Consider the following 23,608-nt stretch of genomic DNA (forward strand, 5'->3'; position numbering starts at 1 on the left):
GCTGGAAATCACTGCCTCTCCTCTGCTTCTTGCTAGCTGGAAGAGAGGAAGGGCAAAGGCAGGTGAGGGACATGGGGGAATCCCAGGATCTGAGCAAAACAGAATAAGTGGGTCTGTTATTCATATGCATCCTACAGCAAATATAGCATATAAATAGAAAAAAATGTATATGTTGCTCTTAAGAAGGAGAAATGAAAAATTTCTTATGCTAATTTTAAAGCTTTTAGCAGTTTTACATACTAGGGGAATACTTGGTTTCTTTCACACTGAGGATGAACAAACAAAGAATTAATTAAAGCTATAATAAATAATATAATTTTCAGGAAATACAATTCAGAAAAATCTTCTAACCATAACTTAGGTGTTTCATTCACAATGAACAATAAATTCTGAAACTCTTGTTCTGAAACACTTTTCTCTGCTATATTAAAATTATCTGTTTCAATTTGGGTCTCACTATTGATAAGAAAGACCTGAATTCCACAATTGTGGATTTTGATGCCATAATCTGCAGTATGTTTACCCTACATTTTTGAAGTAAGGAAATGGAAATCAATGGGTCAAAAGCTAACTAAAAAATCTAACAGATTACCTCAAATGCCCTATTCAAAGCTAAGGAAAGTGGAAATTATCTTTTAGTATTATGAATATTAACACAGTATTAATGAGCAAAGGGTTTGCAAAGTCACTCTATTGTAGTACATTTGAAATTATTTCATAGAACGAATCACAGGGTTGGCAGGGACCTTAAAATAATTTAGCTACAACTAAGGATCATTTTTTATTTGAGTTGTATATACATTTTTAGATAAAACCTGTTTTGCGGTACTTATATTCACCTAGGGAAGTTACAAATTTCACTTCCCCAGGGTTTTATCATGAGCAACAATTCCTGTGGAAGAGTTTTCCCCAGAGATCCAGGTATACTTATTTCTAGAGATGGAGATATCCTCTGGAAGGACCTTGGTGGGACAGAGTTGACCCAATTTAAGGCAGTTTCCTCATTCTCAGTTGTTATTACACAGCACAGACACACAGAGTGAGCCTTGAGGTCCTTGATGATGCCAAGCTGCCTGAGTTGACCTGGGGCACCTTGATAAACTATCAGTACTCAGACAAGCTCAGCACTTATGGGCACCCATGAAACAATGTGGAGGATCCAGGGAGAAAGGCTTTAAGAAGGGTGTGCTGGGCTGGTTTTGCCACAGGAGAAGCAGCGCTGTGCAAACAAAAACACCCAAGTTAAAAGCCCTCAGCACCAGACAATCCTCCAGCAAGAGCCACGGCACGTGGGGCTCTTCCTTTTCCATTTCCAAAGGCAACCCCACAGAACACATGCTGCAGGCAACAGTTCCATGACTCTAATTGACAAGTACAACAGATTAAACCAAGCTGGAAGCCATGCTACTGTGGGCAGATACCTTTTGTTCTTTTAATTACATCTACCCATAGATAATCACTGTTTTAGCAGCAGGTGAAGAATCAGACCTCTCCATGCCTAGGACGATGTTTTCCAGAACTTTTTTTTCTGAACACAGAAAACTATACTTTCTCTGGAGGTTGCCAGTACCTGGAAGAACCAACTTCTGGAAAAGTGGTAATGGGATTTCAGTCTCTGCCTTTTCAGCTGACCCTTGGGAACTCTCTCTGAAGATCCTGTACACAGTGAGAGATGGCATTCCTGCCATCACACCATGCAGGCAAGGAAAGGTACACTACACACGGCATTACATCCCCAGCTCCATCTCAGAAAACAGTTGCAGGAAGCATAGCAGGAGGCTCATAATATAAGGTACACCACAACAGAGTTGAGGTCTGGCGTCCCAATTTAGGGAGGACAGGTAACACTGCATGAAATAGAGTCACAGAAGAAGTCATATGAAGAAGTCACAGAGAAGTTATATGAAAAGCCTCATATGAGGCCAAGGTACAAATCTTTGGGTTCAGACACATGAAGAACAACTTCAGAGATGAGCATTAACTTGGATACTGTTTTCTGGAGATGACAGAGCACAGAATACAAAGACCATAGTGTCCAGGTCTTATTTTTGGAGATCAGAATGGTGCATTGTAATCCCTGGTATCAGAAGGCAGAGACATCACAATCACATTTGGAAAGCTGCAGCTGCCCTGTCTGCTGATGTTAATGATATTACCTGTCCTTAGCCTTGCTGTCAAAGGAGTGAAATACTTTTGACATCCCAGCAACTTCAACTTGTGAACTCCTGAACCCTACACTTTAATTTGCATAGCCTGCTGCTTCACAAAGTCATTAAAATTTAAGTGTGCCATCAAATATCTGAGGGCTTGCAACAGCAAAAGCAATCTGCACAAGAACTTGGGAATTTTGCAAGAATCCTGATTGAATGCCTGAGCCCTAAAAACTGTGTAAGTAATGGATGCTTGAAACAACCACTGACACATAAAGTATAAAACATATAAGGATGGGATTATTACAAAACTGCAGGATCAAACAGCAGCAGAAACACAGCTGAATGAAAAGATGCTCAGATTCAAACATAAATAACTTCAATAATAGCATACTGAAAATTACTGTCAAAGCAAATTGTGTTCTGTATAAATGTTCTTTATTTTAAAGGCCTGGCATGGTGTGAAAGTCAATCTTTAAAATTGTCACAGTCTGCTGCTGGCACTAATTGGAACTCTTGTTGGCAATCTCTGTGAGGGGTCAAGGAGTGAATGTGTCTGCAGGCTGAATTACACTCGCCTCCTCCAACAAAAGTGGTCCCTTCAGAACAGGGCTGTGGCACACTGGTGGGCTTTCATACAGCAGATGCCATCTCAGATACCTCTGCAATAAAGGCTTTGAGAATAAAGAAGCCTCCTCATCTTTAAAGCTGTTCATCTGTCAAGCTTTCACAGGTACCAGATTCACACTGTTTCCTCCTGTACTAGCACTGTGGGAAGGCAAGCCCTATAAAGTTGTTGAATTTCAGTGCTGTATGACAACTATATTTACCTCTTATCAAAATAAACCCTCCTCTCACAAATACTCAAGGTTTTCCAGTTGCTCATATTTTAAACTTTAAGGCTGTTAAAACTTCATAATTGAGTTACCAAAATGTTGGTCAAACAGTAAATACCTGTGTATGCTGTAAATACCTGTGTATGCTGTTAGAGGAGGGCTTTGGCCAGGCTGCTTGAATACCAGCAGCAGTGTTACACTGCTGAGCAATGTTACCTGCTCCTTACTGCACTGGAATCCAATTAATTCTTTAGTGCAACTCGAAGTATTGGTGATATTCAGAAAACTTGACATAGACAAAGGTGCCTTCTTTAGACAATCATTTTCCTACTTACACAGATTTATGATGGCCTCCCTCAACCCCTGAGAGCACTTGGGGTTAAACTTCAAGACAGAACCAATAACATATTAGGAGTTACTACACTGGAGTTCTCTCATCCAACAGAAGCAGTATGTGCTTATTTTGGTCAGTGCATCAAAAAACAACCCAAGAGCCAGATGAGCATGTGTGTGTATCCGATGGACTGAGACTGACACCAATTCCAACTGTTGGCATACCACTGCCAACACCATCACCACGTCAATTAATCCATGCTGCATGGAGATGCCATACAGCCAAGGAGAAAAATGCAGTGCTTATTCCCCTATTAATTAATTGTTCAGCTGTCCTCTTCTAATTAGACTTTCTACACATTAGTTTTAAAGGATCAAAGGCAAACAAAATGAGATAATATTGGTCTCTCAGGTCACTCATCCAGGCCAACGTTCCAGTGCTAGTTTCCTCTATCATTAACTGCCAAAGTCTCAAAAGCTCTGAGGAAACGTTAATTTTCAAAGTGTAATGAAGAAAATGAATATGAGGCAGTCCCAAGATGTCTATTGATGGCGTATCTTGAGAAGCAGTTCTATGGAGCTTTAATACAATACTAGCAAAGTAAAATATTTACAGAAGAGGTTGGTCTCACCATGGAAAGGTCAGTTGTAGTCTCCTGAAAATTTCTCATCTTTATTTGTCAGACTGTGCTGTTTCCATCAGACTGCAATTACTTTTAAATGGCATTTGTGTGAGCATTTTGTGCAAGCCCTTTTGGACAGTTTCTAAGTCAGCTAAGTGCAATTCTGCTCTCCACTCAGCAGCTGTCCGTGCACGGGTCCAGCAGACACACAACACCTGCCCACTGCTCACAATGTTCAGGGATGTTAAACCCACAACGTCAGTCTGGGTTCACTCATTCTTTGCACTGGCATTCTCATTGAGGATGTCCAGGAACTTGGGCTGTAACAAAACACCAAAGCTCCAGAACAAAACGCTCAACATGGTAAATTCTAACCATTCAAAAAAATCTACCCTAAAGCTGACATGATAGACTATGCTTTGAAGGAGTGGCATGAACCATTCACCTGCGGAAGCCACCAGAGACGCTCATAACCAGCAATGGTTACTAAATACATTCCCAACTACTTTGTCATTTCTTATGTCAGCTTTCAAAAACAGAGCCACCATGATATTTCTATAGCAGCATACATTTTCATATAAAGTTTAATTTAAAAAATGCTAAATGTAATAACAACATCTTTCTGTTTTCTAAAATAACTTCTAAATTTTTGTAAATATATATGGATGGTTAAACTGAGTTCAGAGTTCACTTACTCAGGAGGAGAAAGAAAAGAAATACAACATCTTGAGAACATATCTGTAGAGGTCTCTCATGTTCCTCTACATTATCTGAATTAGAATAAAAGAAATTTTCTTATGCTCTCCTGAATTTCCAGCACTTGTTTAGACCCCTTGGTGCAGTCACACAGTCTCTTGAATTTTTATTTCATTTTTGTTTCAATAGTGGAAACAGATAAAATAATGAAGGTTAAAGCTGAAGGGTATTATGAGACAACTTTTCAAACCATGGAAATTGGTGTTACTCCATTACTTATCTCAGTATAACACAGAGATTATCAATATGGTCTAGCAATTGAAAAGGATGTTTCAGGGAGTAAATATAATTCACATAATGAAGCATTCACATAATGAAGCCTTGTTGATTTCTCCTTTCTTGCAAAGAGCTGCTACGTAAATTTTCATTTAGAAAAGAATTTCGGTCTTCTGATGGCTTATTTTTAATGCCTGTTTTTGCTGACACTATGTTAGAAGGCAACAATCATCACTTTACTCAATTTTTTATCTCTAGTTTGGATGCAGCAGATATCTCAAGCTCCATGAGAAGGGAAAGTTTTGAGATAATTTGTGCTGGGCTATTTCTCTTCATTTTAAGTGGTAGAGCAGCTTAAACTTAGCCTAGAAGTCAACAAAAACTTCACGGCACAGCTAATGACTATTTTTGCAGAAATGTAACTCTGTGCCCAGGTTAAAACTACACTGATGAGTTAACAAGCAAGGTGCAGCTCTGCTGTCACAAACCATCAATCCAAAGCTGGACTGGAGAGTGCCTATGGATTTGAAGGAAAGTCCCCTTGCTGGGATGGCCACAGCATCCTCTGGAGCAGGAAAAGCAATGTTGCTGTGTTCACAATGAACACTGGCTCTAGCAGAGCTCTTGTTTGCCTGCCTGGTCTTCACAAAATGTAAACAATTGACATACTGATACTAATATAATGCAAATATTGCTTCATTAGCACATATATTCTCCCAACAGTTTCTCCCTTACTCTGATTTTTGACATATACTTTGGACAGAGATCTACCATACATGCTGCTGCAGTATTTTGTATAGTTTTGTATAGTATATTCAAGATACTATGGATGTTAAGAGATCAATAAAAACAATTATTTAATAAAATGCATTATCTAATGCCAAACACTTTGAATAAATAATTACATCAATGAATTAAAATAAAGACTAGTATGACTTATTGTTCCTTGCTGAGAAACAAGGAAATCACATACTTTACAATTATACTTCAAACTGGAAATAAGAAACTAAAAGAGAAGATAGTTGAAGATGTCAGAAAGCGTAGAGGAGCAATGCTGGTATCTGTACAATTGCAAAAGAGATTTATGGGAGTTACATGTTAAAGAGGACGAAAGATCACTAAAGATGAGAAAATCTTACAGGTATTTTTACTATGTGACAAATTAACCATTATCTTTTACGATCAGAGCTTCATTTTCATTTGTACTGAAGCATTAGAAACCATTACAGCTGCTATTCATAATCTGTACGGCACTGGCATTTTCATTTTCACATTTGGGCATTGTGTATGTAGTAATGAAAGGTCAGGCATTCACACACATCCTTCATCCTTGCAGCTATTAAATTTTTTCTTTCCTTTAATGCTTTTCAAAAAGCAGAACATGAGATAAATTTTGCTGATTAAATGTTAAATGCTTTAGGATCATCTTGTTTTAGAGAGTTATCTGAGTTTTTATTAATAATGCATAACATTCACTTAGAGCTATTTTGTGTCGGAAGTCCTTCACAGCATTATCTCAGCTCGAAGTAACTCAGCCAATAAAGAAAAATAAATTAAAAAGAGGAAGATGCAATTGGAAATGTGATAAAGCTCTTGAATTCTGAGGAAAACTGTATTTTCAAGCACTGTATTATATACTGTTCTCAGTTCAATATTATTGGCTTGATTGTTGTTTCTTAAAAAAACCCACATTCATTTAAAGAGTGATGGTATTTTTCTTTCAGATGTCTGAACACTACTACTTTTGCTTTTCAGTCTTATTTGCTTTTTTGGGACCAAACTATCTCATCCAATCTAAGAGCATCGCAATCCTTTGTTATGGAACACAATGCTAGAATAATGTTTTAAATAATTACAGATTGCTGGAAATGGTTTTAAGAAGTATATGTTTGAACAAAACAAGACTCACTCAATTCCTCATTAAGAAAAGTTCCAGCAGTGTTTGGAGCATTGTGGGTTTTATTATTAGTATTACTGTAATTATCATTATATCTGCAAGGTTAGACAATTGATGGATACTGAGCTGCAGAGACTAATGCAGAATGATTTTTGCTTACTGCATCTGGAATGGAAAATTGATTGGTCAGATGCCAAAGACATACCCATGTGCCACTGGAACAGTATAAGTGATGGCAAACGTAATTTTATAATGATTTGGAGGAGCAGCCAAAGGGGCTACCTTCTCAAGCTACCATTCACACAGCATGTAATTCAGACTGCAGTCTCAAAGTGCAGTCTTTGGTTATATTTATATCCTCACAAATTATTTAATTTATTTAATAAGTAGACTGAAAGGAGAAGAAATCGAGACAGAAATTCTGCCAGACAATTAACCACCTGTTCCTGTTAAATTGCATTAGTTATTCAAAGTCCTGCCATGAATATATACCATATATCTGGAATGTTTCAAATCCAAAGGTTCATCCCCTTTTTAAAAAATTTATTTAAAGGAAAAATTTAATTACTGTGCTAAAATCAGTTAGATGTAGCTTTAAAAATCTATTCTCTTTAAAGCTTTGTCCAATCTTTCAAAATAATATTATTTATTGTCATTTAATAAATCTTATTATTTATGCTGGTTAACCTAAAGATGCATTTATGCTGCTATACCCTTTACTTTTTTCCCTTTTTATGTATCACTAGAACAAAACATAATTTTTTTAACATTTTTCTTGGGATGAAGTTTCTCTGAAAAGTTTCAAAGCAAATGTATGCTGCTTATAAACATGGTTGTTAAGATAAAACTTAAATTATACTTAAGCAGAAATTCTTCCCTGATAAATGCAAATATATTGTAAATTATAGAGGGGGAACGAATGTTTGAAAAGAGGAGAAGAAAACTGCCTTGCAGACTCAAACCAAGCATAAAATGCTGAATGGTTGCATTCTTCTATCCACACAAAAAATGAAGACATAATTGCAGTGCAGTCGGACACAGAGATGTGAGCTCTAGTCTAGATGGGTAACACCAGCAGTAAAAATACGATGCCAGTCTCTTCAGTATGGGCTCTAAAGCCGCCCACCGAGCCGATGTTTCGGTACCCGCAGCCGGCAGATAAAGTTCGCTCGGGGACACGATTCACACTGGCACCGGGGCCGTGCCCGGCCCGCCCAGCCCGCCGCCCTCGCTGCGCCGCAGCAACAAAAAAAAAAAAAAAAAAAAAAAGAGAGGAAAAGGTGAAAATTAACCAGTAAATTAACCAGTTTATCCCTGTCCTCTCCCGCTCCCTAGGAGCTGCGGGTAACGTAACAGTCAGCGCTGGAGGGAAGGGCAGGAAAACAGGGGGAGGAGGGAAGCTGTTCACGGGGGAGGGGTGAAGTGAATGCATAACTCACCACATAGCTGCAGCCAGAAGGTGGTAGGAGGAAAGATGCGTACTGGTGTAGGGGGAAAAGAAGAAGAGACTGACCCGATGTGACTTGCTAAATTGATTTCATAGGTATTTCGTGCGTAATTTATTTGGTGTACTTGCTCAGCGTGCGGCTGACAGGGCGCTGCTGCTGCTGCGGCCCGGGAGAGCCGGAGGCGCCGCCCTGCAGTGGGGGCTCCGAGCGGCGGCGCTGGGACCGAGCCTATCTCGGCACAGCCCCTGCTCTGCCGAAGCAAGCAACTACTCAACACAAAACAGTGAATCGAGTCGTCTTGTGCAAGCCCTCTCTAAGCAGAAGCCATGGTAGCGAAGGGGCAGGGCCCATGGCCGCTGCTGCCTCTGGCTGAAGCTCTGAAGCAGCCAGGCCTGTCCATGACCATCTCCCGGGGCACAGGCCGGGCTCGCTGTGCCAGGGCTCTGGGATGGAGCACTCGCAGGCCGGGCTCGCTGTGCCAGGGCTCTGGGATGGAGCACTCAGACACTCACCGGGAGCTACAAATGAGCCGAGGTGAGAGGTGGCAACCGAGCGGCTCTGCTGGTCCAGCCAGCACGATCAGCCAGCCCCTACACCCATCCAAACAGGAGATTCACCTCGAGCTGTCTCAGGGCATGAGGTACCACAGCTCAAAGTGTCAAAAGCACTTCTCTAGATGCTTTCTGAAATCAGAGGGTAGCTCCAAATAGCATCTCCCATCCTCAGCAAGGTTATAGGCAGCTAGTTCGGGCTAAAGGCTTGGTTTTAAAGAGTTGGAGCTCATAGAGGTGAATTTTCAATCAGGTGTGAGAGAAGTTTTATTGTTCAGGAATTACCCTGACCTGTCAAACACACAAAGAGAACAACAGGCTCTGTGGGCTGCACTCAGGGTTTTAGGCACCTTGAGTCAGCTACCCGGGTTTTGGATACTGCAGGGCTTGCTCTTGTAGTCTGAGCCAACCCATGGTATTCTGCATAAGAATGCATCCTTTATTTGCCATGTAAACAACTTCACCAGGTTTGAGAAGTATGCAGCATGAAGGTCCCCTTCCTACAGAATAACTCCTATAAAGAACAACCTTTGGGGCCTGCAGATTTCTTCTCTTGGATGAACATCCCATTTTCCTCTTGAACAGCTTGTACTTGTGTTTCATCCATAGTATGTTAAGGACTTTCATTTAAAGCTAGTTCATGAACTTAAGCCATCACAAATATCCCTCACTTCAGCTGCAATCATGAGATAAGCACAAAAAAAAGCACTTCAAAAATCTGCTTCACTTGTACACACTGACAACAATCTATCTATGCAAGAATAAATTCCTTGTTCCAAGGACGTGCATTAAAATTCAGTTCTCAAAGGGGACATAGGAGTGGATTTAGCATGGAAGGATATATGTTCTTTAAGTGCTATAGGCCAAATCTCAAGATTAAAAATAGGAATTGATTCTGACAGAAAAATCACTGTATCTCTATGTTCCAATGGACACAATATTCTTCATTATGTAGTCATAAAGTAATTTTTTTGAGTCTAATTAGACTGCAAATGTGATTTGTAAAAAGCAAATTGAATCATTATTTCAAAATTACATTTACGGCTAATGCCAGAGTGCCAAATTATGAGTATTGGCTGGCAGATTCTTTACATCTGCAAGTCAGTAGTTTTTGCATACATCTAAGTGAGGAAAACAGTTACAAGTCCATCCTCAGGCATAATTTTGGCCTTTAAGTCAGCAAAAAGAGGATGAGACCAAGAGCAAGATCTAAACAGAGAGGTCACAGGATGATGCGTTTTTATCACCTGCAGCCCTGACTAGACACCAAACTGCCCACATGCATGTCACTAATTCCTTATGGCACACATGGCAAGAGAAGAATAAAAATATTGAAAAATAGTTAAAATTTACTAATCTGTTATTCTACAAAAAATAATCCAGCTACTTGAGATCTTTGAGATCCTTGCAAATCCTTCTTAATTTTTTTGTTTGGTTGTCTTTTTTTTTTTTATTTTCAATATACTTTTCATTCCCTAACTCTGTCCTATCCTAACTAAAAGATAACGTCAGGGCAAAAGCTCTTTATCTAAAGGATCAACATCCACAAAGGCATATAAGGAAAAGAGACAGGGAAGAGAAGCATGTTTATAGAATCACACTCTCAAAGCTAATCATTAAAACAAAAAGTGGAGGAGGGAGATCAGAGAGGTTTGAGAGGGTTTATTTTGTTTATTTTCCTCCCTCTACCCTCTCCCCATCTGCAGCTTCCCAAGAATTGTTCAAAGGTCATACCTTCCCCATGGCTCTTCTAAAGATCTGAACTCCAAAAGGAAGGTTTCAGGAAGGTCACCTGTGAAGGGGATCTTTGCTCTTCATGATCTGTAAATTCACCATTTGAACGACATACTATTCACATTTTTAAAGGCAGTTATAAATAATCCAAAATCCACTCTCCTAGTTCTTTGATTTATCCATTCATTGAGACCAAATATTCCACTTTTGCTTTGCTGTTCTGCATGCTGCTGCTGCCAGTATCATTAAGCTATTCAGTCAGCCTGACACACCTCAGTGTTCTGGAACGTGTGGTGGTGACTCTGTACTTCCCTCCCAGTGCTGCTGCTGCCACCTCGTACATGGAGTGCCTTCCATGAACAGAGGCCTGAAGACCTGTTTCTGTTTTGTTCTGGGCAAAGAATCCCAGGTGTCCCAAAGGCTCTGTGTATTGCAATGGCCTGCACAACTGGAGCCACTGGAGATGCTTAGGGATCCCTACAGCTGTGTGACACGACCTTAGACCTGCCACTCCTCTTATCCCACTCCCAAAGGGCTGGCTCTTGGAGAGGCAGGGAAAGCAAAGTCACCCTCCCTAAGCTGCCTCTCTGAGCTCACTATGGGGAGCATGGGAAGAAGGGATAGCTCCTCTCCCAGCTGCAACCTGTTCTTCCTGTGTCCTAGGCTGCACAGTACTCCAGCTGCTTCAGATGCCATTTACTGCCTGTCCATCTACCCATTATTAAGAAGTAATTTGGAAAATTATCCTATTCTGGAAATGCAAGAGTCCTTTCCCTTTGCAGAGTAAGGGTGAGATCCATACACAGTCATTCCCGTTCCAAGGGAAATGGAAAGACAACGATCACTCTATGCTTTCCACTTGAAAAATCCATATTATATATATTCATTAAGGAGGTCTTTGATTATGTGTGCAGCCAATGATGATTGAAGGGAAGAACCTGCAGAACCTCTAGGTTCTTATTGTGCCACTTTTTAAGGAAAACGCAGGACTGTTGCAGAAAGTGCCGTAAAAATCAAGGGAGGGAAAAAAAGTGCTTATGCTTTTTCTAATTAAAAGGGTTGTTGAAACAGATCTTCCCCAAGAAAGATTATTCCATACACAAATCATTGTGTGGTCTCTGACCTTTCTCTGAAACAACTGGAGCCGGGTCTATCAAATACAACATGTAGCAATAAAGGACCTTGGATCTGTTTTGGCTTGATGGTTCCTAAATGGTTGTTTTCTTCTTGCAAGTGATTAAATTTTTTATAAAGCTTGTGATAATGCTCACATTCAGATGTTACCCAGTACAGAGAGTATTGACATTTTTTGTTGACATTTGCTACTCATCAAAGTTCTCCTGATCTTCAGCAATCATCACCAATGTATTTGTTATATGGAATTATATAACAGTAAGTTCTGAATAGAATGAACTTTCTCTGCACAAAATGCTTCATTCAGGAAAGAAAATTAGTTCACTGCAAACCACATGACAATATGGGCTGTAAAGAAGGGTGTTATCAATTAACAACATATTTTGTTTTACTTATTGAAGTTTTAATTTAATAGGTCAGAATTTGAAAGTGAGGCATTTCTGATGCTGCCTGCTTTGTATTTTCATCTCTAGCACTGTACTGATACCTGGAAAATTAAACCAACTAACTTAAGGAAAGTAAAAGAAACATGAAAAACAATGAAATTTGATTTCAAAAACTTTCCTATTATTACAGGGAAGATGGTAGTGATAATGCAGATAAAGGCAGTTATTGCAGTCCATCAGATAAATGGTCAAACTGCACATAACACTTGCAAGGAAGAGGATGAAGACTAAATTAGGAGGGATGTGGCAAAGGCACAATCACACTTTTCTCCCCCTCTAACCTCTTTTCATAGTAAAACAGCTTCAGGGAAAAGAAGCACTGATTTACATCAGAAACTTTATCTCAGTGCTGTCAGACTCATGCATTGAATAATGGTATATCAAAGCCTACCGTGACTTCAAAGCCATGATGCCAGCTATGATAAACTTCTATCTTCTGTTCTTGCATTCTTGGTCTTTCTGAGCTCATGATTTTATGCTTTCTGCAGTCAAGATGACCATGCTCTTCCACTGAAACAACACTGGGACTTTCATCCATTCACCTGAATACCATAACTCATAACAAAGTACCTAACAGTTTAATTTAGACTCATGAAAGAAACAGAGAAAGGATTTCAAAATGCTTGGGTTTTTTTCAGGTCCTACATAAAAAAAAAAAAAACAAAACCAAAAACCAACAACCACACTGTTTTTTTTTTTTTTTTTTGTTGTTGTAGCTAGAAAGTGATGTTGAAGGGTGTTACTGCAAACTATGCAGCCCATGAGCCCCTGCACCCTGCCCCAGAGATGTGAAGTTGCTTCAAACATTAAGCGATGCAGTGAAAAAATAGTAGGAACATCAGTACACAGACCATTGTACTGAGGCACAGAACAAACACAAACATTTTAAACCTCTGTATGTTTTCATTTACAGGTTGGGGAATGAACAGATCAAGGGCAGCCCTGCTGAGAAGGACTTGGGGGGCTGTAGATGAGAGGCTGGATTTGACCTGGTAATGTGGACTTGTAGCCCAAAAAGACAAACGTGTCCTAGGCTACAAGTCCACATTACCAGGTCAAATCCAGCCAGCAGGGTGAGGGAGGGGATTCTGCCCTTCTGTTCTCATGGACAGCTGCATCCAGCTCTGGGATCCCAAGCACTGAAAGGATGTGGAGCAAGTTAGAGCAAGTCCAGAGGAGGCCACCAAGGTGATCAAAGGGATGGAGCACCTCTCCTGTGGGGAAAGGCTGAAAGATTTGGGATTGTTCAGCCTGGAGAAGAGAAGGCTTTGGGGTGATCTGATTGTGGCCTTCCAAGACCTGAAGGGAGTCTACAGGAAAGATGGAGAGAAGCATGTATTGACAGGACAAGGGGCACTGGCTTTGAACTGGAAGAGAGCAGGTTTAGATTAGATACTAGGAAGAAATTCATTACTCTGAGGGTGGCAAAGCACTGAACAGGTTGCACAGGAAAGCTGCAGATGGTCCAATCCCTGGAATTGTTCAAGGCCAGGTTGGATGGAGCTCTGAGCAACCTTCTCTAGTGGAAAGATGTGCCTGTCCATATCAGGGGGGTTGGAACTGGAGGGTTGAGGTCCCTTCCAACTCAGGCCATTCTACAATTCTATGATTTATTTACAACTGTCATTTGTTGTCATTTCTACTACCATAAAACCTCATGCTCTAAAAACTCTTCCAGTGTCTCTCTCCTCTATGGTTTTGTTTTGGAACATATAGCATTACCTTAAGAATGAGTCTGGTCTACTTGAAATACCTAATTTTCATGTTGTGTTTTCTGAAAAAAATGAACAGTGCCTTACTAAGCACAGTTTCAGAGAAAGAAGGGTGATGATGGGAAAGGGAGCTGCAGAGGCTGGCATGGGTTATCACTGGGAATGGCATATCCCTTGAAGTACCCTAGATCAAATAGGGAAACATTTTATTAAAGCCTGTTATTCCACCATTTGTCAGCTGTATCTTAAAATTAGGAGGCTACAAGTAGAACCACTACAAGCAGTTCATGGGACAATCATTAAACAGTCTGATTCAAATACCACTGAAATCCACCAAAAGACTACCATCATCTTCAGCAGGCTTTGGATCAGTCATGTTGCTGGAGAATGAACATTGCTCCACTGTTCCATTCCAGGACAATTCCACACAAAAGCCGAACAGGCAGCAAAGCAACACCTTTCCTGCCGCTTTTAAAACACCTTTGTCAAATTTTCCCTTAACAAAGCCTTAAGCAAGTAGGGACTTCTTGTCAGAAAGCAAAATATAAGCATTTCTAGAAGTAGGCACTATGCATTTTAGCATGTATATTTATGGACTCATCATTTATAGGTTCAACATACAAAGCATTCATCATGTTTAGAGCTGTCCTTAAAAAAAAGCTCAGACATTATTCTTCCTGCTTGCAAAAACAAATCCACCATGTATCTTTGGCAAACAAAAAATAGTTAATTTACAAAGCTGTAGAATTGCTTTATTTGCACTTGACTGTTTAACACCCAAGGGTTTTAATTGATTTGGCACTGGCAGGGTAGGGTGAAACAACACTATTACTTTCTCTGTATTATGCTTAATAATTATAAATTGCTGTGCTTTATCGCTCCATTTACAATAATAAGAGTATTGCTAAACAATTATCTTAACAAATGTATTTTTGATGGAAGAGCCAGTGATGTTTGTCTTTATAAATTAAGCTAGTCATAAAAGTCCATATTTATAATAGTATTACCTTCTTTGAAATACCAAAATGGTCCACTGGTGGTGCACTATGGGCACCTACTGGGAAATTCATGGTATCCTGCTGCATATATTAGATATGTAAATGAACAACCTTGCTAAGAGTATTTTTTTTCGCCTCATTTTTAATGACACATATAGAAAAATACTATAATTATTCTAAAGCAGCAGCTGAAAGAAAAAAATCTCGTGGAGATATTGGTAATCTGTCATGAGGAGAGTGAAGATAGTCTACTGTGAAGACAGTAAACAATTAAAAATCCAAATATTATTTTCTTGAAACAATTTAACTGTCTACTGTGAAGACAGTAGACAATTAAAAATCCAAATATTATTTTCTTGAAACAATTTAACTGTTCAAAAGCATCTATCAAATACTTACACAAGCAAATATTAGAATATTTTCCTCAAGTTTAGTATTTAGTCAATAGACTATCATTTCTGTGGAATATATTGAAGAGTAAGATGTGAAAATATTTGAAAATGTACAGTAGCTATTCAAAGAAGTTATTGCACACTGCCCTTTGATAAAACATCATCTTTCTAATCAAGGGATTAGTAAGTGAACTGTTGCTTGAATAAAAAAAAAGTTTTAGATCAGTAAATCCTATCAGATTAAGGCAGTCATGCCTTATCAGTCATGACCACAGTACAACCAAACCAAATTATTACTACTTCTTACTATTTTCTGACACTCAGAGCTATAATTGCCAAAACAGAATTTCAGTGCAGAAAAGAAAAATAGTACTGAAATACACTGTAAACTGTGTATGTTCAGTATCGTGTACCAGAAAAGTAACTCCATATCATCCTGTATTTGACTTCCAGTGAAAAACCAGGTCATGAGCCCCAGTGAAATGATACATACCTCAAAAAACCAAACAAAACACCAATCAAATAAAAGAAAGAAAGTGAAAAATAATAACAATAAAAAAAGTCATGTCCTACATAGCATCAGTATGTGGTGAGGCTGCAAGTCAGAAGACATCCAGCTGTGGGCAAGCCTTTGAAAGGCTCTGTGCAGCACTAAGTGCAGGTAGACAGAACACAGGCATGGGTGACAGTGAACAACAGCCCAAGAGCAGAAATTCACTGCAGTAAGAGAGAATTACTTATTTTTCCTCCTTCCTGGAAAATTCACATCTTCCCAGAAAGGACTGATAGTCCCAAAGGAGTAAGTACAGCTTATTCAACTCCTCAAAGTCCAGATTCAGGTAGGAGATAAAACAATACTACTACTCTGATGCACTCCCAGATCCAAGACCAACACACAACTTATATCTGACTTAGTCCAAGCTTCCTGGCTAAGCATTGTTGGTAGCTGTTTTGTAAAGGCCTTATGTTATGCTTGAGCTATAACACATCTTTCCAAACAGATACAAGTTTATAACTTAAAGACTTGAAATTATGAGGAATGAGCACAGCTCTCTCTATCTCTTATCTCTCACAGTGTTATTAGCTGTAGTTTCTTAGGACTAGACTGGACTCTTTTATCAAGCTGAAAAGATACCTGCTATCCCAGTTTTTCCTTGTTCAGATAAAACTGTCTTGATCTGTCCTGCAGCAAGCTAACTCGGCTGACTTTCTTATGAATCTCATAAAAGGGGAAACTTGTGGTTAATTTTTGCTGCTCTTCCCAAACTACATCCAATTATCAGCACACTTTCAGGAATGGACAGCACTGCAGACCTTCTAGGGTTATATATAAAATTTATATTGCCTCCCTACTCCCACTTGATATTCTTATTCTTTTTATATCCATTTTATATTCATTCTATTACCTACAACGTACTGCTCTGAAAGGTCAGATTCAATGAATTATTTAATGCCATGGCAAGCTGAGGCATGAACTGCTGTATCTTAAGTCTCTGGTAGTTTCACCCTAGGCTGAGCTTCATTATGTGAGCCAAGGGGATCTAGAGAGAAATAGTCTTGATACGAGCTTTAATCCGCTTGCTCTGAGCAACAGGCACAGCCACCCTGCACTTCACCTTGGCCAGCCTTCTTCTGAAACAAAGTTTTTACTACCAGATGCCATTTTCAACACACCACACTGGGAAACAGCACCTCCCTTGTAATGCCAGCACACAACTTTCAAAGCTCCTTTCCCTAAATTTCTGAACTTGTGGAATTTCAGCTATTGCCACATGGCAGTGGTTCCATCAGCTAGTGGTGTAAAGACCCAGGTCCAGAGAGAGTCACAAAATGATCACAGTGCTGGAGCATCTCTGCTATTAAGACAGAATGAGAGAATTGGGATTCTTCAGCCTGGAAGAGAGAAGGCTCTGGTAAGATCCTATAGCACCTTCCAGTAAATTAAAGAAAGCCTCCAGGAAAGATGGGGACCAGCTGTTTAGCTGGGCCTGCTGCAATAGTGCAAGATATTTTAAACTAAGACAACTATGTTTAGAATACAAGGAGGAAATTCTTTACTTCAGGGTGGTAAGGCAATAGAACAAGTTGGCCAGAGAAACTATGGATGCCCCATCCCTGGCAGTGTTCAAGTTCAGATTGGAAGGGCCTCGGAGCAACCTGATCTAGTGGAAGATGTCCCTGGCCATTGTGGGATGTTGGAACTAGATGATCTTTAAGGTCCCTTCCAATACAAACTGCTCTATGATGTGCTTATTTTGTCATCCTTAAGTACCAGGTTTGCCATGACCTCCAGTCTGCTCTCCTGAACTTGAACTCCTCAGCCTCTCACAGGAAATGGAGTTCCAGTTGCTGCCTTACTTACAAAAGCCTCATGATAACATCCTCTTCTGTAGGTGAGACAATCTCCAAAGGCAACAAATTAAGTGTATTGTGTATCTTTGGCAAAATGTATGCAGTATCTCTCTCTCTCTCTCTCCCTATAGGTGACCTCTATATCCTGTGAACCCCATAAAACTAGCAATACTCATAAAATTATAGGTGTTATAAAAATCCCCTCTGTCCACATCTTTCCCCATTTTAACGTGTATTTTTCTTGTAAAAAATAAACATGACTTTTTTCTACTGGAGAGAATCACAATGACTTGGTAGAATTTGCACCTTTTATTTATCACTTTTAGGTTGAGATAAAGAAAATGTTTCAAAGAAATATTTTAAGACTGTCTAAGCAATTCTCCTTTATAACAGCTTGGCTGTACAAACCATGTAAAATGGTCATGACAAACCATGTTAAATGTCAAGACAAGATTTTGTGTAACATGAGCTGCAGAACCTCAGGATCTTGTTTCTAAGTAACTCATAAATCCCAAATCCATTATAATAGAGCTTTATGAATCATATTCCTCTCTCTCCACACACAAACATGTGCAAATGTCTGCATACAAATGTAGAATATACACTGCATGCTTATGGCATGTTATTTGTCCAATAAACAATCCTAAGTCTTACATTAGCAAACTATATCCTCAGTCTGTATATCTGGGACCATAAATTATGGAATTTCCTCTTTGCCCAAAAAAACATGGTTGCTAAAGTATGTGCTGAATTTTCTTCCTCTCTCATATGTCAGTGTGGTACAGTTCCTTCCTTAAACCCATGGCAGTTGGAATGAATTATTGATGAACTCAAGCCATCTGCTGGACACTGCAACATGACTGTAATTGGTGTAGAACACTAAGAAATTGATTCAATACTTTTTAAGGGGAAAAGGAAGCAGTATCTTTACTAACACAGTTGTCCTAATATTTAATTAAAGACTTTGAATACAAATAGAATGTCAGATGAAATGCAGAACAAAAGAGTATTTCTGGTCACAAAAGTATAATTTCCATGTAAAATTGAGCAGTAAGGAGAATGACACAAGATAAAAAATTAAAAAGAATATTGATTACGAACTCAATTAATTGTTTTAATTTTTTGCTGTCTTCTAACATGGAGAGTTTTTGCTATTTCTCTTGATAAACTCGGGCAGATGATATTTTCCTTTTAAGTCTCTGGCACACTTCAATGACACACAGAAAATAATATTGAGAAGAAAAGATGAAGTGTGGAATGAAGATTTCAGTGTAATGACTAAACCTGATGCTTCCTATGGTTTTTATAAAATACAGATGACCTAAAGGATTTTCAATTGCTGTAGCAACCAATTTTTTCTACAAAAGAACTGCCTTTTTCGCAGAGTGCTTTCTGAGTAACAGTCCTGCTGAAAAGCTGAAGTGATCATAAAATGTGTAAGCTCCATGATACAAAATGACAAGACCTTTGCCTCTCCTGGAGTCTTGTTTGATTCATAAGCTGAACAAATGTGGTTTTAACTAAACCTCCAATCAAACTGAATTACTTTATTCAACAATATAGACAGTGGACTGTGGAGATTTTCTTTTCCCTTGTGCAGTAAGTAAAATATATGAAGCTTTAGTTGGCATGAGGAGGAATAGGAGCTAAAAGAACAATTAACATTTCAGCACATAATGTGTAAGAAATATGCCTTTGCGAAACGTAGGCTGATGGCAATCTGGTTTATTTCTGCAGTCTCTCCTTTGGTATTTGCAGCCTCTAGTTCAATATTCTAACTTCTTGGTTTCTCAGAACCAGCATCTTTGTTTCTCAAACAAAGCCAAAGCAAGAGTAATACCAACATAATTTGTAAGTCACCTGCTTTGAAATACACCATTTTTCTTCCCTCTCTTCCTGTTGCTACCTTCAGGAGGTTTGTAAAGATTCGGTTGTTAAAAGTCAAGCAAAAATTCAAACAGAAAATGATGTCTATGGGAAAAAAAGCCTAGAAAAGCTAAAGTAGTAGCCAAAATACTTTTCTTACACTGCTTGTTATGTGTTGCCTGTAATAAATTACAGATGATCACTTGTCACATCAGAAATACAGGAAAAGCTGACTAATAAATCCCAGAGAAATCTATCACATTGAACTGACTTTTGAAGCATTCAGTGTTTTAAAAATTAATTTATTTTTAGCTATATTTATTTTCTACTAGCTTCTACTAGTTTTTGTTTCAGATTAATGAGAAACTGTTTATCTTCTTTGACGTCCCACTGTGACCCAGTCATCCCAATCAGTGGTAATATTTAACTGAAGAATCTCACTTTGGGGACTAATGAGTCAGAATATGTAAAACTGTTCTCTTCCCCCTTTAACTAACCCCCTGATTGGGCATATCAGGTAGAGTTAGAAGTAGATACTCAATCTCTTGGCAATTTGGGCAGTCCTTGTTAGCTGCACTACCGCTAAAATAAAAATATGATCTAATTCTGTGTTCAAACTTTTCTAGTCCATCAACCAACACAGAAGTCCCCACAACATTTCTATTCCAACTACATTAATGTGTCACCAGCTAAGAGAGACTGTAAATCACAAAATTATTCTTATTGGAGGGAAACAGGAAAGAGAAAGGACTTGCTAGTGAGAGTCTTAAGCCTTTTGATCAGATTTTTTAAAAAGCTTCAAAAATCCTAAAAATCAGGCCTTGCAAACACACAAAAAAAGAAGTCAGAAAAAAAATCAAAGTCAATTGCACTGAAAGCCAGATCCAATTATTTTACAAAACAATTAAATCTAGACATCTCTCAATCAAAAAGGAGTCGCAGATAATTTTATCAGACTAGGATTCAGAGAATCATATAAACATAGAATTTCCTGAGTTGGAAATGATCCACAAGGAGCACTGAAGTCCAGCTCCTGGCCCTGCACAGGACCACCCTAAGAATCACACCATGTGCCAGGAAGTGTTGTCCAAACACTTCTTGAACTCTGTCAGGGTCAATGCTGTGGCCCTTTCCCTGGGGAGCCTGTTCCAGTGCCCAGTCACTCTTTGGGTGAAGAACTTTATTCTTATGTTGAATCTCAACCTCCTCTGGCACAACGTCAAGCCTGTTTTTTTCTCTTTGCCCCTTCCAATCTAGTTCAACTATTATGTATTCACTTAGGTACTTTCTCATCTCTACTATTTTTTGTGCTTTTCCAACTCCTTAGACAAACTACAGGTTATGGGTTTCAAACACTGACATCCCTAAGACGTTTCTGGCAGACTGAAAGGCAACATTGCCATGAGAGAAGGAATATGAAATGGAAGTGAAAGTGGACCCTAATGTTCTGAGGGACAGCCACCTTACAGACACACCCCGCTTCAGGAAGCACCATTCTTCATTTTATTTTACTTGATAGACTAAATGTCATCTGGAAAATAAATAGAATTGTGAAAATAAAAACTAACTCTGGAAGGAAGGAAGACAGGATCAGCCTACCACAAAGCTAGAGAAAGATCTTGTCATCTTCAGGGACGCCTGATTCAGCTTCCACTATGCAATTCATTAAAATTAAACTGTTATAGCTGTGGGTCATGGAGTACCAACACCTCTCCATGACATTTTTCTCTGAGTAGAGTTTTACTCATTTACAGTCACTCTCCTTATGTCCTTCCCACCCCAGGCAGTGCTGCTTCCGCCTTGACAGGGGAAAAAGCCTGAAAACTAAAGATACTTCAAATTAGTGGAAATATACAAGACATTGCAAATTGGTCACAGTCCTTTCACCCTTCTCTCTCAGCAATTTAAATTGCCTTCTACCTCCTATGAACACTGGTGCATGTAAAACTGCCACCTTCAAAACAGCATTCCTTACAAGGAGGCAATGCAAATGCCTTTCTCTCATACTATGTACCTGTAGCTGACAGAAGTCTCCAAGGGTCAACTTACATAACCATAAAAATGTCATGTTTGCCTCTCAGCTCTTGACATCACCTTTGCCATCTTTCTATCAAAATACAGCATTTTAGTCTAATTCAGAGAAACTACAAGCCACTTTATTGACAATGCAACCTACATATCAGTGTTTTAAAGAACTACTTCTCTGTCATCCTGAAGCTATTTAGACAGCAGATGAAAACCAGTTAATTTCTGTGATTCATACAGCCGGCACTGGCTCAGGATAAAAGGGAATGCTGATGCCATCACTGGGAAAAGTCACATTGTGAAAGCCTTCCCAAAGCATGACAGGCCCACAACCATCATTTCTTCTCAGAAATGGCTATGTTTTGCCCTTACAGTAGCTTCATTAGCTGATGTGTATGTGCTGAATTAGTCAGCAACTGACTGGCAGGATAAGGGAGTTGTCAACTTTCCAGTGAGGGCAGACAGACACTTCTGTAAGGACAGAGTTACTTTGTGAGTTCTGTGCATGCAGTGGTGAAGGCATCTCTGTCATCTTCCTACTTCACAGCCACACCATGCTGGCAGCCCCAGGTGCATGGCACAATCCTCTCCTGTCAGCCTATAGTGCTTCCCCAGTCCCAGAAACTGTTCTGCAGAGTCTGGTGTTTCCCAAACAGCTCCTGAAACTGTCTCTGGCTTGTGTTTCTCCCTGGCTTCTACTTTTCTGCTGATTACATTTCATAGTGAATAAACCTGTGCAAGTGTCGCTGTCCTGTTGTAATGTCTTCAAGGCATCCACAGAACAGTCAAGTACAAACAGCACAGTGTAAAGGGCTGGCTTGCCCAACATTGTCTTTGAGGATTTGGAAATGTCACTTCAAAAGAGACATATAATGCAGCTGGGAAAGAGAAACCTTGCAATTGCAGTAGTTTGACACCTACTCTCCAACCCTCCCTACCCCAAACACAGGATGGGAGATTTTAGCTACCTCCTGCTCCATATTCCAACTGGATGCATCCTTTGATGCACAAAGCTTGCATAAACAGTACAAAGAAGGATAAACATCTATTGCAGAGCACGCAATATAAAGGTAATTCATCACATGGAAGCATTGATTCATAATAAACTCAAATCTGGGTATTCATTTGAATGACTTTACATGGAAACAACTACTCTGAAACATTCTCATCAGTGCATTTGGCTTTAGAGCAAATCTTCCATTTGGACAGGCTGACACTTTTGTTTAGTTGGATGAGAAGCAATAAGCTCATCAGAACAAGCTAATGAGAGCAACATTTGCTGGTTCACATCTGAAGAACCAATCAGTACAGTTACTTGTGTTTTGGGCACAGCTGTTCCACATCTCCATTCATGCCCTCGCGTTCCATAAAGCAACTTGTTAAGGAACAGCTGACCTGAAATTCATCACAGCTGACTCCTTTTTCTAGAGAACAGAGTGAGATGATAATACAACATTTCAAACAGATGACACATTAGCCTTGAATTTTCAAAAAAGGGCCTACACTTGCTGACTCTGAGGGCCATTCAGCATGGTTAACACAAAAAGAAAATGAAGTTTACACAACAAATTAAGATCTCAGAACATCTGAATTATCAAGGCCAAACCTTTCTAAACCATGTCAGTCAACTTCCTCCCAAGAATCAGCAAGGATATGACACTGCATGATTTGAGAGATAGGATGGATTTAAAAGAGAACAATGTCCACAGTTGGCATTGATTTTAACAATAACAAGTCATATCTCTGTACAGCTTTCAGCTCTTACAGGCCTTTGAAAAGGTGGGTGGGCATTTCTGAAATGTTATTGCAGATTAGTAATTAAAATCTGGAGAAACCTGAATTAGCCTTCAATATATTAGCTCAAGAACAAGAAGCACCACAACAGCCCAGAAAAGAAGATAAATGAGATAATATTAAACATGTGCTCTCACAGATTCAGAGCAAATTTGAAGTATGATCCAGTTATCTCAGTATTATGTTGCAGAAACATCTCAAAAGATAGAAGATATATATCTAACAATACCCCTCAGGACAGAGGGGAACTGACTTCTAGGGGAACTGACTGAGCTCCCTGCATGGGCTAGCTAATTAAATGCCCTGGCAGAAAGCTTATCTCCATTGATGGCACTTGTAAAACTC

At 39.3% G+C, this 23,608-nt stretch overlaps 1 protein-coding gene across 5 annotated transcripts in view; it reads right to left on the bottom strand.

Annotated features, from left to right (window-relative positions):
* FRMPD4 (FERM and PDZ domain containing 4) overlaps positions 1-23,608 on the bottom strand; it is a 291,048-nt gene that overhangs the window by 33,275 nt on the left and 234,165 nt on the right. The window contains exon 1 of one of the 5 annotated variants that reach the window (XM_063147707.1): positions 8,251-8,320. The exons of the other annotated variants lie outside the window; for them this stretch is intronic. The gene's annotated coding sequence lies outside the window, so the exon portion shown is untranslated. Of the gene's footprint in view, positions 1-8,250; positions 8,321-23,608 lie in introns of those variants that run through there. 5 annotated transcript variants of the gene reach the window in all.

Source organism: Melospiza melodia, chromosome 2, assembly GCF_035770615.1.
Source record: "Melospiza melodia melodia isolate bMelMel2 chromosome 2, bMelMel2.pri, whole genome shotgun sequence".
NCBI lineage: Eukaryota > Metazoa > Chordata > Aves > Passeriformes > Passerellidae > Melospiza > Melospiza melodia.